This window comes from Monodelphis domestica, chromosome 4, assembly GCF_027887165.1.
Source record: "Monodelphis domestica isolate mMonDom1 chromosome 4, mMonDom1.pri, whole genome shotgun sequence".
Classification (NCBI taxonomy): domain Eukaryota; kingdom Metazoa; phylum Chordata; class Mammalia; order Didelphimorphia; family Didelphidae; genus Monodelphis; species Monodelphis domestica.
Window position 1 is genome coordinate 32,034,528 of NC_077230.1, and position 14,656 is coordinate 32,049,183.

Here is a 14,656-nt window from a genome sequence, read left to right on the forward strand (position 1 = left end):
TGATAATAAAACAAGAAGCTCCAACATCTTTTCTTTAGGGTATACATTTCCAAAATCTTAACCACTTCACTCTTTAGATTTGTTCACTGGGAAGGATAAATGGACAGGATCCCAAAGTGCTATGTATCATCTCCTCAGGCAGTTCAGTAGCACAATGTAAAGAGGGCTTACTCTGGAATTGGGGAGATCTGAATTCAAATGTGGCTGCAGACTTTGATTAGCTTTGTGACCCCGAGCATGTCACTAACCTCTGTCTCTCAGTTTCCTCAACTGTAAAACTGGTACCTCTCAGAATTATTGTGAGTATCAAGTGAGATTGTATTTGTAAAGCACTTAGCACAATGCTAGCACTTAGTAGGAACTTAATAAATGCTTGTGCCTTCCCTCTACTCTTCCCACTCTGTTTTCCAGTGTGTGAGTAATTAACATTTCATTAACAGTTAACATTAACAACTGGAATCTCTAAGAGGAAACTCTTACCAATGTAGATAAACTATTATTCTGCAATTTAGGGTCTCTAAAAAGTTGCCTAAGGCAGAGAGAAAGGTTAAATGACTTACCTTTGGTCTCATAAGCAGTATGAATCAAAGATGGAACTTGAAGCAAATATCCCTATTCAGACTTCAGGTCTGTTCACTATCCACTGTCCCACACCAGCTTTATGCTATGTTTCTTGGGGACACAAGGAGGAAAAACTTAATTGAATTAATAAGTTCACAAGAAATAAATTCACATGCATTTTATTTGGGAGGGGAATAGGTTTTTTTTATTTTTTAATCTTTATTGTATTCCAATAACAATTTTTATTATTCCAAAAATAATTTTTAATCTTTATTGTATTCCAATAACAAATTTACACAAAAATTTTCCAGAGTTACATGATTTCTGTTGTCTCTCCCCTATTTCCTTCCCCACTCCCCTTGGAGGTGCTAAGCAGTTCCCCTGGGTTAAACATGTATTTTTTTGAGAGGGGAATCTTTTTATTTTTATCTTTATTTTATTCCTCACAAGCATTTTAAACTGTACAGAGTTCCAGGCTACCAAGGTGTGTAATAATGTAAAGATGTAATGTAAGAAGACACATGCTGCAGCCATTTAAAAAATGATTTTATTTACAAAAAGAAAAAAAAAAGATATAGTCCCTTTTATAACATGAGCTGTATTTGATATCTGACCTTGAACAATGAACTTTTACATTATAGTCTATTGTGATCTAAACTAAAATTCATGTCTACTCTTGAAACTTCAGTAATAATAATTTGTCAAGATATATAGGGAAGCATATATGGTTGGGTAAAATAATGACTTCATTTCTGCATTTTATATATATATATATATATATATATATATATATATATACTTTTTGGTTTATTTTTAAAACCTTACTTTCTGTCTTCATAATAACTAAGACAGAGATGACAAGGGCTAGAAAATTGGGGTTAAATGATAGGACAAGAATCACACATCTAGGAAGTGTCTGAGACTACTAGATTTGAACCCAGATCCCCCCTGACCCCAGGGACACTCTATCCACTGTATGACCTAGGTGCCCCCTGGAGTGTATATACTATTAAAAGGATAATAATTTACAGAAATATTTAGGAGTACATGGTCATTTTTTCCTATAGAGATAATTTGCCTTATTTTCTCTACTCCATTCCATCTCAAAAAAAAAAAATGCCTACACTTTGTGTCTTCTCTTCTATCTACTTTATAAAAGTCTCTTAACTAGCCTTTCCACTTCCTGCTACCCTGTCTAAGCCAAGGATATATTTGGTCTTAAGTAAGGTTGTGTCCCCAAACTCACAAGGTAGGTAGGTCAGTGCTAGAGCTCATATGGTACCTACAAGCACGAGAACCAAGGAAGGAATAGCAGTTGGAAAAGATATGGGAATCACTGGAAGAAGCAGGTTAGGGAATGAAGAAGCCTTTACGTGTTTATCCTTGGGCTGGAGACACATGCAAAAGTGAAACAGTCCATCCCCTCTAGAAACTTTCCTTCTCATGAAGGGAAAGAGCACGTATGTTGAAAAGGTAGCCAGAGAACATCTAGATAATTAGTCACAGACTTAGTGAACTGAAAATCTAATATGGCCCAGGGCCAAGGTCAGAGCCAGGGAGCCAGATAAGGCACAGACCACAGATAGTAGAAAGGATTGTTTCCAAATAGGTTGTCCCAATGCTGACATTTACTCTAGGACAGGATTACTTAACCTCAGCCCCAGTTATCTCTTTTTTAAAATGGGGATGATAATCCCTATCTCACAAAGTGATTTTGAGGAAAAGTTTTAAGGTTTAAGTAAAAATGCTAGGAATTATTGGTCCTCCTCACAGAGATCTATCTCCAAGTTTGGCCTTCTGAGGATACTGTTTTGGGAATTTCCTCAACGGCTATAAATACTGAGGAAGTCTCATTCATCCCCATGTTGAAAATCTTCCTTCAGGCCCTGGGTCTATCTCGAATACCAGTTCTATGTCCTCTAGACTTAGCAGGAACCAGATGGGAGCCAATTCATCCAACATGCTGCTTTTTGTCATTCGGTTCTTTTCTCAAAGCAGTAACTGAGACCCTCACAAATGAGCTTTTGCCCAGGGCCTTGGCACACAGCTTTTTTTTTTTTCATAGATTGTTAAGGTTGTCTGTCAGATGTCTTACCTCAGGATAAGTTAGAGTACTATGTTTTGTAGGGAGGAACTGCAAGTAGAATTGAAATTTTTTGTGTCTGAGCATCTTTATAGTCCACAACTTTTTCCAGTTGGAATTTTAGATGTATTTAAACAATTTTAACATTTAAATATAACTTTTTAAAATATTAAAATAATGGTCCTCCATCCTACCCTACCCCCATAATCCCTTTACCCTTCTTTAGCTATCTGGTTATCCTGGAAAATTATATGCACAAGAAAATTTAATCTATTGGGGAAAAAGCAGCAACATTTCTGTAAGCAAAATGGCTCTGATGAAATTCTTTGAAGGTGTAAATGCATACCTAGACTTTAAAAAGACTTGGAAAATGTCTACACAAAATACTACTTTAAAAATGGAATGATCATGCTGATTGGAAGGCTTTTGAAAAATCACTGCTAACTTTGTAGCTATCTCAGATAGCTGAGATCTCTAGACAACTAACCAGTGTATAAAGAAATTTACTTGATTTGCAGGCACATTTATGTTAATACAAACATAAGTAAATGCAACAGGATTTCATTTGTTGCACTGGGTCATGTGGAAGAAATCGCAGCAAGAAATCATGGCATTCAGATCCTAAAAGAAACTTAAAGGAGTGTGGTAGAACCCACTGGTCCCTGCCTCCTCAACATCTATAAAGAAATATTGAAAGAGATTTTTCATCTAAAATAAAAACAGCTGAGAGATTTTCTATATAAAATAAAAATAGATGAAATGGGCAAATGTGGGTTTCTGGCACCTAAGGTAAGGCTAGATCACCCCCTTTGTATTGTCTGATTTAATAGATGCAGTTGGTCTAAGAAATTAGAAAAGAAAAAATGGATTTATGGAAATGGGATGGCTTTGGGAATGATATTGGGGAGAGAAAGAAAGATCACTTTACCAGGGAAAGAATGTACAGATGGTGGCTAAAAGAGCCACTGTTGATGGGGCAGGTTCTTACCTGCCTCCTTTTGTAATATATTCCACAATAATCATTTTGAGAAACCCAGTAAAAAATCACCCATCTGACACTCAGGGCAGAATCCAATATAGGTACAATGGAGGTCCAGTTCAACATTAAGTAATTAAACTGATTATAAACAAAGTACTGATATTGTCTGAACAACTGCTCCCTGGCCTGGTGGTTTAGAATCCATGATTTTGGAGTACATAGGTCCTTTTAGGAGCTACATTTCAAACCATTAGGGGTCTATTCTGAATATGTGCTACTGAAAAGCTAGCTTCCATCTCTCTGGAATCTGCTGGGAGTCTTTTCTCCTGTTATAGAAAATGAAACAATAAGATTGATTTACAGTGGTGTCCCATGGAAAGGGATTTAGCTCTGGAGCCAAACCCCTTCTGGTGTACAGAAGTGATTTAAGGAGAGCTGCAGTTGCTGTGGTGGTGAGGATAATTAGCTACCATCTTGCCTGAAGCTATAACGACCTCTCAGCTACCCATGAGATGATGAGAAATTTCCTAGCTGAGGCACTTCATGTTCGGTGGCCCCACATCTCTCACTTTCTGGCATCAGTGGTCTGCTCAATCCTGGGTCCCAAGAACTGTGCCCAGATTGAGTTTGGAGTCTTGGGAAGTTAGTGAAGTTGTTACCCCTCATTAGAGAGACTGAGATGGAAGAGGCTCATGTTAGAGCAGGAAAGAAAGGTGGAAAGGGGAGAGGATAGACTCTCCTGAAGGAAACCAGGTAGCTGGCTTTCCATGCATGAAATGCCAAAGGAGGAAATAGACAGGGAACCACTGGTTACCCAATGCTCATTTTCAGAGACCCAACAGGAATGGAAGGGGGGAGGGGTATTTCAATTAATTCCACCCACAGCCCTGTACTTGAATCATCTCTGGGACTTTGATCAAGAATTCTCACAACAGGAGTTCTTCTAATTTCAAGAAGTCTAAGTTGCATTGTAGACAAATCAATAACAATCCCACTTAACAGTTCCCTCTGAATGTCTTTGCTTGCTTTCTGAGAATTAATTAGGCAATTTGCAGAAGTAGTTTATCAGCTGTTGGTCTTGTTTTGTTTTGTTTTTCAAATTTGCAGTTGCACTTTCCTTTCCCCCTGATCCCAGTCCACAGAGGCCTTGAATATTCCTTGAAATGATTGACTTCCCACATAAACAATCACTGCAATGTCTAACCGTAATTGAAGTAGGCTTTTTAAGAGCTACTAGTTTTGTACATTTTCAAGGAGTAATGCTCACTTTTTAAAACCACAGAATTAAGAACAGAACAAAACAGAGCAATGAAACACGTGTATGATATGAAGTCTAGCATTTAACAGAGAGAAACTTCTGACTTTGAGAAAATTCAACTCAATAAGGTTTCTACCACAATCAGACTTCTGATTCAGCCTAGTCATAATAGAAGCACCTATCCATGAACAATAGTGCCATGAGATGAAATCATATCATAATTTTTAATTGGCCCAAGTAATTCAAAGTCATATTCAAAAAAAGTCAGCTTTCATCACTCTGGAACTTCCTGGGAGACCTTTCTCCTGTTTTAGAAGGTAGAGTAGTTTATATATAATTTAGAGTGGTGAGTCTCTATCAGCCTTAGGGTGAGTACTGGAAACAGGCAAGGCCAACCCCTATTTCAGTGGGAAAGGCAATCATGCACAATCGAGGTAAAGAGTGGGAATTAGTAGGATGCCTTATGTTGTTACTCTTAGCTTTTCCAGGCTTCATCCCTAGGAAGGAATAAACAGAAAGCCAGTTAGCAGTGTGAAGGTAGGAATCAGGAATACAAGAATCTGGTAGAACTGTATATAATAACCAGCTGACTCTTCCTGATTGGAAGGACTAGGTAACAACTTCAATAAGTAATGTACAGGAAGAGTCTTTCCACTGGTCTCCATCAAAGGTTATATAATCCCGTAGTAGGCACCACATACAACTTTGATAGGAAGATGGCCCCGCTGCTCACCTCCTGAACCTTGTTGCCATCATTGGTTGTCAACTGTACCACTGGAGCCTGCTGGCAGATACCCCAGGATACAGATGTAATTGAGCTCATTTGAAGAAGTCATCTTGGAGCCAAAATAAATGAAAACGTTGATAGGGCATCATCTTACAGTTATGGCCCAGCTCTTATTCATGGAGGAAAAACCTATCAACTGAGGGAAGAAATACCTCTCCCTAAACCATGAAAGCAGAAGAACCCTAGATTGTGAGTGTGACTTCCACAAAGGCTAGAGGAAGAGATGGGGAGCTATGCCCCTCTATCTCATATCCTTACTAAATGTTTTGCAAATACTCTTTAATTAATCATTTGAATGATACTTTGGTTCCAAGTCCTCACAGTGGTAAGCCTGGACCAGATTTCATATCTTTTCCAGTCACCATAAAAAATAGCTTTTTTCTTCCTATATATACATAATATATATTATTTTCTTCCTATATGTAATAACATAATATATAGTATACATATATCCTATATAATATATATATATGTCAGTAAAGGTAGAGCTTTGTTTTTTCTCTTATTGAAAGCAAGTAGCACATTGCAAATCTTATGAGATGTGAAACTAGCCACATTTAAAATCTTTTAGGGAAAGACCTAGTTGACATATTAGATAAAGCAATAGACTTGGAGTCAAGCAGATCTGAATTCAAATTCTACCTCATATACTTACCAGCTCTGTGATCTTAGGCAAGTTAATTAATTACTGTCTATCCCAGTTTCTTCATCTGTCAAATGAGGTTAATACCAGGTTTGTTGTTATGAAGAAAGGGAGATAAAATTTGATAATATTTACAAAGTGCTTTTGTGGAGGAGAGGATTTACAAGGCATGCAGCAAGGCAAGAAGCTGAAAGGCTTCTGAAGAGGGAGGAAAAAGGAGAGGGTAGACAAACTTGATCCATTAGTCATCTAGGATCAACAAATATATACCCTTAAAATATATCTATTATACTTTGCAAGCATTAAAGTACTATATAAATGCTAGCGATTTGCTATTGTTGTTATTTATTATACTTAATTATTACTAATAACAAATTATTAATATTATTTAATATTATTATTCAGTGCTCAACACTAATTTAATGCCTCTTTGGTCATTTCTCTTCTGTTAAATTGATTACACCTAAAATTGGGGGGGGGAGTTTCCTTATCTATATTTCTAATGTATCTTTCTATCCACATAAATCTTTCTCAGTCCCTTATAAAGCCAAAGTAGCAAATATAGATCATTTTCATGTGAAAGCTTTTAAAAATGAAAGTTACTATGGCTGCCTTCTGCTTTATAAATCAATTCCTATATAAATCTAGGGTTCTTTGGAGAACCCAGCTGATCTCTATTAATCATCATTATTTTAAAAATTTTGCTCTGGAATCTATCTAGCTCATGTTTTACTTCATTTCTTAAATCTGTGGTTTACTTACTAATGTTTGTATTTTGAGAGTGATTTGAAAAGTAAACCATTTAAACCAAGATTTTTGTGGGAAAAGCCAACAAAATGAATAAAGTTTTTAATATTATATCCCACATCACAATGGCATTTACTCAAGAAATTATCCATTGAGTTCCCATTATTTTAAGGCCCAACTGTCAGAGAAAATAGCTAATATTTCTAAGACCCATTTCCAATTATAAAAATTAGTGAAAAATAATCTTCAAAAAAGTAAAGTTATTTAGATGGTATGAAATTATATTCTCAAAAAAAGACAACTTTTCAAAAGAATTAACTCTTTTAAGATCAACTATTTGCTAAACTTGTCTTTTCATTGTCTGTGATTTATATTGTTTCAAGATGATTAGGTTCATATATTTAGAGCTACAAGGCGACATTAGAGGTCATCTAGCCCTAGCCTCTTGTTTCTATGGAGCCTAGGCAGCTTGAGGGACTTGTCTGAGGTTACTAAACAATTACAGAGTAGGGATTTTAACCTACATCTTTTGACTCCTTACCAACTGTTCTTTCGAGGCTATCAGTGTAGTATTGCAGTTTATCTAAGAACATCTTTCTAATTTATTATGAAACATTTTGTCTGTTACGTATGTAGGCATCCTCCATTTCTAAGTGTACATGTCTTTTAATTTTAATAGTTATTGATTTCTAGTTATGTAGTTTTAAAATATCAAAATCCAAATCTAAATGTTTAATTTTACTAAAAGGAGCTATGATTGGAAGTAGTTACAAAGAAAATTATGACCCAAGTTTCTTTTTAAAAAACTTTAACGAAATCATAAAAGATAAATCTGCCTATCATCAATTACCCAGTCAGTCAGCTATCATTTGTTAAGTATCAGCTTTGTATCATATACTGTGCTAAATTCTGGGAATACAAAGAAAAACAAAAAAGTAATCCCTGCTTTCAGGGACCTCATAGTCAATTGTGAGAGAAAACATGCAAAAAATGGTATATTAACAAGATCTCTTTAGGAAAAAGTGGAGACATTTTCAAAGGAAAGATGATACAACCAAATAGGAATTAGAAAAGCTTCTTCCCAATGATTGAACATTAGCAAAGACTTGATGGAAGATAGGAAATCCAGAATTTGGAGATGAAGAGGCAGAGAGTTCCAGGCATGGGGTACAGCCCATATGTAAAATTACCAAAGTCAGGAGAAGAAGTACCATCTGAGAAGAAAAACAAGAAGGCCCATATCAAAGGTCCAAATGCAAAATGGAAAGTAATGTAGAAGAAGACTGGCAAGGTAGAAAGGATCCAGGTGATGAAGGGCTTTAAAAGCCAAATAATGTATTTCATATTGATCCTGAAGGTAATGAGGATTTAATTTAATTGAATCGGGGATACATGGCAGAATTTGGACAATACACACACATGCTTACACACTGTTGAAGAAGCATGAAGAAAGAGATGATTTGCAGGACAAGCCAGGCATGCAGACCAAGCTGGGGACCTGATCTGCAAAATCAAGGTGAAGATTCCAAATGGAATGTTCTCAGGAGGAGGCAGTTGAAGCTGGCCAGGGGGAGGAACAGATTCTCTCTCTCTGAGGTGACTGACCAAGAGAGAGAAACCTCTTCTCTAGGTTCCTGATCAAAAGAGACTGGCTTTTTCTGGCCTAGGCAGAAAGAAAGAGAGAGACCTTTGGGGTTTTTTGACAGAGTCTGGACTTGAATTACTCAAGCAGAGATTATCTGACTAAAGAAATAAGAAAAGAAGAAAAATACTTGTCCTCCATCTCTCTGATTGTCTCTGTGCCATAGCTGTGGCTGGACTGACATTTCCCATAACCTCCTAATTCTCCTTGTAGATTAGGGACAAACCTCATCCCTCTTACCTCAATTCCCATCCTGTCCTATCTTTACGATAAACCTCCTTACCTGAGAAAGAGAATAAGAGCATCTTCTCTAAATCTCACAGTTCACCTTTGAGTTACACAGGAAGGTGGCTGATCAACAGGGGAGAGGGGAAAGGGGGCAGGAAGGCATGGGTGGAAAGCTGGGAGGTGAAGGGTGGCATTGAGAGAGGAAGGATAGAAAATATCTCGATTTATTAGCCATTAGGGATCAATAGGCAGCTCCAGAGTTATCCCCTCTAGCAGTATCTGTCTCTCTAGCTTTATCTCTCATCTATCTCCATTATAACTAGGCAGCATCAGATGTCCCCTAGTAGTAGCTCTCTAGCAGCCAGAGTATCCAGTTACTGTAACCAGAAATAGTTCCCCACACATTATCTCATTTATTACAACACCACCCCCCCCCCATAAGCAGATTTTAGCTGGGTTCTTTTTTTCTAGTTTTTATATGAATATTTTATAGAGCAAAGGCAAGTACCTAGATTTTATCAAAATAAAAATTGCCTTTAAATCTCCTATTCTTTCTATTCAAGACTCTATTCAAAATACCATTACTCCTATTGGCTAATGTAGAATTGAATTAGTAATCTTTAAAGTTCTTTATGGATCAGCATAGAACACTTGAAATTTTCATGAAATATTTTTCATTATATTCCATGGATTTAAAAATAAAAGATTTTTAATTGAGAAACTTATATGAGAAATAGTCTGTATTGTGATTTCAGCTTTAATTCCTCTTTCCTCTCAACTTAAATACAAATGAAACTTTTAAAGATTATTTACAAGAAACCAAACTTACTTGCAATTTTTCATTCCAAAAAAACCACATGTTCCTGAATATACACATATATAGGTGTGTTTGACAAAATTAGAAAAACAGGCATCAATTAATTTAATGATGTAAGAAGCAATTTAAATGAAATGTAAAAGACTTATAGGCATTTGTCTCTTAGAAATTCACTTGCATCTTGCTGAATAACTTCAAAATAGGACCAACCACAGTTTAGATTTCCCACTGTTCTCTACTCTATAGAGTTAATGACTAAAGAATGTATTGGAAACTGGGACATTTGAGAGTTTGGATAGCAACAAGTAGCAAAAGCATCACAGAGCTAACACTCAATACAACAGTATGGAGCACTTCAGGGTTTGCAAAACATTTTTCTAATAATAATTGGGTTACCTAACCAATAGATAGTACACAGTATGCTAGATATTGTATAAACTATATAACTGTACAATGGATTTCTATGGTATTCTTTGAAAGAACTGAAAGGGCTTTTATGTAACATTTTAATTATTTGTTCCCTGTAGTAGATCTCAAGAATTTTTGATCGCCTGATGACGGACATTACTACAGTATTACACTAGATTTGTAATTTCATCCATGTAGGTAATTCCTGCTATAATACAAATCAGAGGTGAACCATGATTATCCATCTTGTACAACTCTTATCCATCCACAATCTCCTACAAATTTGACCCAGAGGGTTCACTCAATCCATTTTAATTCCATACAAATTTATTCAGAACCTATTATATGCTAGGCACTGAACTATGAACTAGGAATTGAAAAAAATAAAAATATAAACAGTTCTTTCCTTCAAAATAGAACTAATTTTCAGAATAGCAAAGTGATTTTTTTTTTTAAAACTACCACTAAATACCACTGTTAATAGCTGACACATTTATAGTGGTTCACAATTTACAAAGAAAGGCATTATTCTACTTGATCCTCATACCAATTCTGTAATGTAGGTACTACAAATATTTTTGTCTCATTTTTACATGAAGAAGATAAAATCAGGAAGATAGATACAATCAGGAAATCTTATCAATTCTGTCTCTGTAATAGCTTTCATGTCTGTCTCCCTCCTTTCCACTTCTATAGAAAGTTTCTAGTTTGGGTCTTATCTCTTCTCAAGACTACTTTGAAAGCTTCCCAAATAGTCTTTCTGTTCTCATTCTAATCTGTTTTCCATGGTGCCATCTATATAACCGTCCTAATGCATCTACCCAAAAACCTTCAGTGAGTCTATGCTACTAGCAAATAAAGTAGAAAACCCTAATCTTTGTGTTCAAGACCCTCAAAAAATCATACTACTCTCAATACAATTTTTATGTTGCCCTCTCTTTTCTCTATGCTTTTGTTCATGCCAGCTGCCATGCCTTAATACACTGCTCTGACCACTATACCCACCTGTCTCCCTTCAAGACCTACAACAAGCACCATACGCTCTACAAAGGCGTCCTTGACACTGTGTATCTGAAACTATTTCCAATCGACTCTGTTTTCTCATTTACCTTTGCCTGAACTTCTTTGCACTGATCACATTCTGTCTTAGAGCAATTATTTGTACATGTGTCACTATATCACTTTCCCTTCCTCTACTACATTTTGTAAGATTTGCATGACATCTTCCCCAAACCCACGATAGGTTCTTCATAAATGATTGTCTAATGGAATTGAAATGTTATTTGCTCAAGGCCACACAGCTAGGAAGAGAGTTGTGACTTCTGAATCCACATGCAGCATACTTTCTAGATGACAGATTCTTAACCTTCTTCTCTGGATTTGGTTTTTCTTTAAAATATTTCAACATTAATATTTAATATTTTGTAAATATATTTCAATATAATCATTTTTTCTTTGTAACAATATGCATTTTGTGATAAACCTTTAAGACCATTCTTCTAAGAAAGGATCCTTAATGTTCACCAGACCACTAGAGGGGTATAGGACAAGGGCATATAAAAAGGTTAAAAACTCTACTTTTCAGGGCTCTGATATGATAGATGAGGGATGATGAAGTGACTTGTTAATGATAAGGAGATAGAAAATTCATTAAGCACCGTGCTGAGCATTGGGAATAGAGATATAAGCAAATAAGATAGTCTTTGCCCTTAAGATTAAATCCTAATGGGAAAAACCCAACAATATTGAGAAAAATTGTTATACATGTTAAATGTTAAAACAAAAATCAACAGTAACAACCCACAAACATTTAAAAGTGCTTTAAAAATAGTTGTCCAAAAACTGTACTGCTTTCCATTCCCCATTCATATAGTTTGCAAATAGCCCTAAGCAAACCCACTTGTACAGCTTACAAGAAACCAAGGTTACCTCTGCAGAGGAATCACAGGAGAAAATTTTATTGAATATCAGCAAGCTTAGGAGCATTTTCTATTATAAAATAGTATAGATTTTCTTAACTTTTTCCTTTGTTCTCATCCAAAAATAATAGAATTTTGTTTCGTAACATCATTTAATGTTATATTCCCATTAAGGTGATTTGAATAAGTGTAAGAAATGAAATTTCATCACTAGAACGTATTCCCTTCTTGTCCTGAAGTCTGGAATTTCTCACTGATTTAGCGGATAGTTTTCCAGTTACCATGGCCTAAAATTTCATCAGCTTCTCATGAAGGCAGTAATGAACTTTTCCAACTTTGGTTAAACAAGTCTTTCTTTAACATTCTTTCATAACCTGTACCCTTATCATGAATATTCAAGGAGAGAAAGACAGACAGACAGACAGACAGAACCAGAGACAGACAGAGAGAAAGAGAGAGAGAGGTGATGGAGAGAGGAGGAAGAGAGAAACAAATAATTCCTTTGATATTCAGATATCTCTATAAAATGCATATCCATATACAATTAGATTGTGATCAAATGTTTGGGTCACTACATCAAGAAGTAGGGGACTGACTCTAATCCTCACTTCTATCATTTAATGGCCTTCCCATCCTAGTCAAATCACTTCCCTTCACTTCTTATTTCATCTTTTGAATGGATTTAATGGTAGCCTTTTCCAGGCCATATAATTTCTTGCAGTCACTACAAGTCCTAAAATCTATGATTTCCTATGTTAATTTATACATTTTTTTGTTATTCAGTCAATTTTTCAATTCTGTCTATTTCTTTCTGATTCCATTTGGGGTTTTCTTGGCAAAGATCTTGGTATAGTTTGCCATTTTGTTCTCCAAGTAATTTTACAGATGAGGAAACTGAAGCAAAAAGGGTTAAATGACTTGCCCAAAGTCACATAGCTAGGAAGGGTCTGAGACCAGATTTGAACATAACAATATGAGTCTTCCTGACACCAGGCCTGGCATTCTATACATTGTACCAATTGCTCTCAATTTTTATAAGTTTATATACTAAGGTATTGGAGAAATATAATTTTTCTTTAGTTATAAAAATAATACAATGATAAGAATCATATATAACAAAAATATTGCTATCTTGATAGATAGGCCACAGTAACAGTACTTTGCTGATATATTTCATTATACAGATGAAGAAAATAAGGCAAAGAGGTTACATGACCAGCTAGGAAGTATTTGCAGCCATCTTTGAACTCCGTTCTTCAGACCCAGTGCTTTATCCACGGTGTCACATAGGTGCCCCTATATAATCTTCTGTTAAATACGTATACTTATTTTTGCTTGCTATAGCAATAAAAATGACTATAATTTATAATATAAGCAGAGATGGGAAAAGAAGAACTAAACTATTTGTTTTTGTTCTTTTTCCTTTACTCTAGAATTAGCTTTTTTCTAACTCCTCTCAGAACATCCCAGCCAACTACTACAGTCTTCTAAAAAAGCAAACCCACAAAATAAACCATATAGTTCTCAAATGACTCACACAGACAAAACAACAATATAGAAAATATTCTGGTTTATAAGAGGAAGAAAAGAGAATGAAGATAATGTATAAAACCACTGAGTTAAAAAAATTACATTTCCTAACTGTAGAAAGACTGGTTATAGCTGTAATTTTATCTCTAATTCTTACTAAGATTGTGGCTTCTACTCATAATAAATTTTACTGCATTAGAACCATTTGTACATGCTAGAACAGTTAAAGGCTTTTACTATGCATAGAATATGAATTAACCCAGTGTCAGTAGGACACGCATTTGAGTTCAATTTTGTTATTTGTTTAATCTTTTGGTGCAACTCAAATAGGAGAATTCTCTTGAGTTCAAATCTGATGTTGGGGCATGAGAGCCTTACAAATATCAGACATTAAACAAAGACTTATTTTGCTCGGATATGCCCTCTGCCCCCCCAAAAAACAAAAAGTGTACAGATCCAGCTCCTCTCCTTTCCATCTGAAACTCAGTAACCAAAGTGGTTTTAGGCATCAAGTCTGAGAATTCTCAACTCCTGACGACTAGGATTTTTATGACCTAGACAAAAAGGAAGCTAAATCAGGGAAGTCGGGATCAATCAGGTCATAGAGCAGCTTTGTCCTATCACAATTAAAATTGGGACTTGATCAGTTACACTCTGGGTGGGGGGGAATAGCATGTGATTAACGGTTGAGGTAATTCCTGTAACTCACCACCAACAACAACCAAACCTTACTTTTCCCCCTCCCTCTAATTAGGAAAAACTAACTAGAGAATCTGGAGATAAAACTATTAACATTGACTTCATATTCTAAGCATCTAGCCAACCTAGATAAATTAATACAATAGCTGAGATCTGTTGTTTACATATATCCCAATGAGTGTAAGAGGCAATGTTTAGGGGATAAAAAAAAATACACTGTTGGTAGAATTGTGAAGCAATCCAACCATTTCAGAGAACATTTTGGACCTTTGTCCCAAGGACTACAAAACTTTAGTTACCAGTCTAGATTAAAGGAGAAAATTTCTTATATTAATTACATAGCAAATTCAGACTC

General features: G+C 35.6%; 1 protein-coding gene across 11 annotated transcripts in view; it reads left to right on the forward strand.

Moving 5' to 3' along the window:
* DMD (dystrophin) overlaps nt 1–14,656 on the forward strand; it is a 2,399,796-nt gene that overhangs the window by 1,608,196 nt on the left and 776,944 nt on the right. The window lies entirely within an intron of this gene.